The sequence below is a fragment of the Heterodontus francisci genome, unplaced genomic scaffold, assembly GCF_036365525.1.
Source record: "Heterodontus francisci isolate sHetFra1 unplaced genomic scaffold, sHetFra1.hap1 HAP1_SCAFFOLD_597, whole genome shotgun sequence".
NCBI classification, from domain to species: Eukaryota; Metazoa; Chordata; class Chondrichthyes; order Heterodontiformes; family Heterodontidae; genus Heterodontus; species Heterodontus francisci.
Genome location: NW_027141752.1, coordinates 641,303 through 645,065, shown reverse-complemented (window position 1 = coordinate 645,065; position 3,763 = coordinate 641,303). Strand labels below are relative to the sequence as shown.

General features: G+C 41.7%; 1 non-coding gene across 1 annotated transcript; it reads right to left on the bottom strand.

Annotated features, from left to right (window-relative positions):
* Positions 1–428: 428 nt before the first annotated feature.
* Positions 429–510, bottom strand: trnas-gcu (transfer RNA serine (anticodon GCU)). Its single transcript has one exon. It is a non-coding gene; the product is annotated as a tRNA-Ser (tRNA).
* Between the last annotated feature and the right edge of the window lie 3,253 nt (positions 511–3,763).

Genomic DNA, 3,763 nt, shown 5'->3' with positions numbered 1-3,763 from the left:
ACATCGCACCTCATACAAAAAAGCACTCTGATCTAAAGTAGGTAGTAGATGACACCTCATTTTAAACACCATCTGCCAAAGCATTGCTCACTCACTTAATCTATCAAGAAGATTTGAAAATAAATTTCTTGCCAAAGGATAATTTTCTGCATCTGCTCCCTCGCCATTTTATTTTCCCATTTGTCTTTCACTTGGTGCAAATCCAGAGAAAGTAAAGATGGAAGGAAGGTGGGGAGGAAACATCCTGCTCCGTTTCGTGATCCCTATTTGATCTTCATTCCAGTGCAGTTTGGGTGAAGAATTCCAATTGTCTGTCTCAATTTTAATAAAGTATAACCAATTCTGGAATCACTGTCTGGACATTGACAAGAACAGGTTTCGAGGCTGACTTTACACATAAACAATACACTGAACAGTTCATAAACTAGCGACAAGGATGGGATTCAAACCCACGTGTGCAGAGCACAAGGGATTAGCAGTCCATCGCCTTAACCTCTCCGCCACCTTGTCAGTTGCATAGACATAGCTGTCACCTTCAGCACAGATTCTGGCTGTGCAGCCAGCTGTGTAATGATGGAAATATATCTTCTGTCAGTAAATGAAGTTGGGAATGGAGCGGTGTGAAACATTTCCAGACCATGTCCAACACGTTTCTACTCAGTGTGAAAACCCACCACGGAAAGACTGGAACATACAATCATTTCATCACATCATGATTAACATCACTCAGACACCTGAACCATTAGGTCACTGACGAAGTCATGATGACCGAATTTCTCATGAAATGACAACTGAACTAACTGACTGGAAGAATTGCTTTAACTTCACATGATCAGCGAGGCACAGCCTCAGGCCGACTTGTCGGGTGGTGGAAACAGATATCACTGCTTCTGATCTTCACCAGAACAGAGAGTGAGATGTAACATTGATCATCAAACAGACTGTGAGAGAATACAACAGAATAAAACAAATGGAGAGACACTGTGGAATAACAAATAGATTTGATTGGAATGTTGAAATTTTGATTGGAATGGATAAAACACCAGAAACAGCAGATTAAATTGGGATTCTCATCATGATATTGATCTGGGACAGAAAAGAGAAACTGATGGAAAGAAGAGAAGAAGGAAGAAAAGAAAGGATGGAGCTGTTCAATTTTTTCAGTTTTTTCACTCGCCCATCAAAGCTGATAAAAAACGTTGCAAATAACAGAGAATTTCACCAAAAAGGGAGATTAAATGTTGCTGAAACCTTGGATTGAATAATGCCCCAACAGATCATCTGTTTAACTGTCTCCTCACTGGGGGATTTCAATCAGAGAGTAATATTATTCTCTACTTTTTTTGTTAATTGGTCCCAGAACTGTCACTTGGAATTAATATCTGTGTTCCGACTCCTGAATAATAAAATTGTGAGTTTCTCGATATTTTCTGGACACAGTTCCTGCTGAAAGAACTAAGAACTCTTTCTAATTTACACAATACTATATACACACTCATCAAGCCTGCTAAGCTAGCATCCTTGGTGCTGCTCTCTCTTCTCCCAATCCTCATCTCATGTGACTGTTACATCATCACTCTGACATTGGGAGGGGTTGATCCCACTATCTTCAGCATTAACCCGAGACATCCTTATACCACACTGTCTGTCCAGAAAAAATGGGTGGAGGGAACTTCCTTCATTTATCAAAACACCAACAGCGGCACAGTGGCGCAATGGTTAGCACCACAGCCTCACAGCTCCAGCGACCAGGATTCAGTTCTGGGTACTGCCTGTGTGGAGTTTGCAAGTTCTCCCTGTGTCTGTGTGGGTTTCCGCCGGGTGCTCTGGTTTCCTCCCACCTCCAAAAGACTTGCAGGTTGATAGGTAAATTGGCCATTGTAAATTGTCCCTCGTGTAGGTACATGGTTGGAGAATGTTGGGGATGTGGTAGAGAATATGGGATTAATGTAGGATTAGTATAAATGGGTGGTTGCTGGTTGGCACAGACTCGGTGGGCCGAAGGGGCTGTATCTCTAAATAAGAAAAGTAAAATAAAAGCTACCAGTCGTAAATCAACTCAAACCCATTAGAGAGATAGAGGGAGACTGTCAGAGAACTTCCTGCATCCAGTCCTGACCCTGTCACACTCAGCAGCTTCTCACCCAGACCCCACTCTCATCAACACTGAACATTGTTACCGAGACCCTTCAAATACTGTTTATAAAAGGGAGAAAAATTCAAACTTCATCACAGCTAGATTGAATAGAACAAAGTTTAATATCTTCTCGTCATCACTCGGTAACCACATGAGACAGTCCTTAAATCAGTAGCATAAATTATCAGCTGTAAGAATGTTTGTCATTGGGTTGAATCATTTCTGTGTGAGGAATGTTCCAGCATCATAAACCAGGGGAACGTGTTGACTGAGCTGTGTCTTCATCTCTTCTGGGCAGTTGGACTGTTCACCCTTCATTCTGCCCTGATTCACTTTCCCAAAGCGGATCTGCAGATTCTCAAATCTGGAGACTGGGTTTTCTTATTTGGTTCCTTTTGATTTTTCTTCCTCCTGAATGATAATATATTCCAAACTCGGATGAACCTTTCCCTGTGTCCCGGTCTCGGTTAAAAGCGACAAATAACGGCACCAACATTCTGAAACATTCAACACGGTCACATTCTGCTTCAGTGAGATTAATGCTGAGGCAGTTTCCGTGTCGAATGCGATTGCGAACAAATTTCTCTCAAGGAAATTGTGAGTGATCAAGTATTTGCACTGAATTTCTGTGCAAGAAGGGACAGTTTCAAACAGCCATTCCCAAATCACTTCCTTCACAAAGACAAAGACTGTGCTGTCTTAACGTGTGACTCAACTTCACAAACAAATTTGAACTCGAAGTTCAGGAGAAGACAGAGATGTGAATGTTTGACAGTGTAATCTTTAAATCATAATTTTCCGTTTCTTCGTTGAAGTGAGGCTCAACCCTAAGCCACTAGAGATCGCGGAAAGCTACAAACTTGGATCCAGAAATCAGAAAAGTAGTGAAACAGTTGGTGAGTGCATTGTGACACTGAAGAATTTATCACCACATTGCAACATTGGCACATTCTTAGACCGTACATTATGAGACAGATTTGTGCTTATATTGGTGGATGAGAAAAGATACTAAACACACAAAATCCCAATTTGAGCAAGTGTGTAAGATTGCTCTTTCCATGGAGATAGCATCAAAGAATGCTCGTGAATTTCGTCCTATGCCAGTGACAGTAACACACATCAGAGGAACTTAAACACACTGGTAAAATGGGCTTTCACACAACAGATAAAATTTTACACAGAGAATTGTGAAGTGATACAGTTTGGGAGGAAGAATGAGACAATGTACACCAATCTTTTTTGATCAAGGTTTGAAAAGGTTGCGAAGAGCAAACAGGACACTTGGCTTTATTAATAGAGGCATAGAGTAAAAGCAAATAAGTTATGCTAAACCTTTATAAAACAATGGGGCTGAATGGCCTACTCCTGCACCTCCACGGAAAGCTTCCACTCCAGGCTCGGACACCCTCTTCAGGAGCACTCTCCATACATCCCGTCACTCCACGCACAGATATCTCCCTCAGGATCAGATCACAGCTCCACAGTCCTGCCACATCCAGTCGTGAATGGTGGTGTATAATTAAATAACGAACAAGATGAGGAGGCTCCAAAAACATTCACATCCTCAATGATGGTGGTGCTGAGTACGTCAGTGCAAAAGATGAAGCTGAAGCATTTGCAACCATC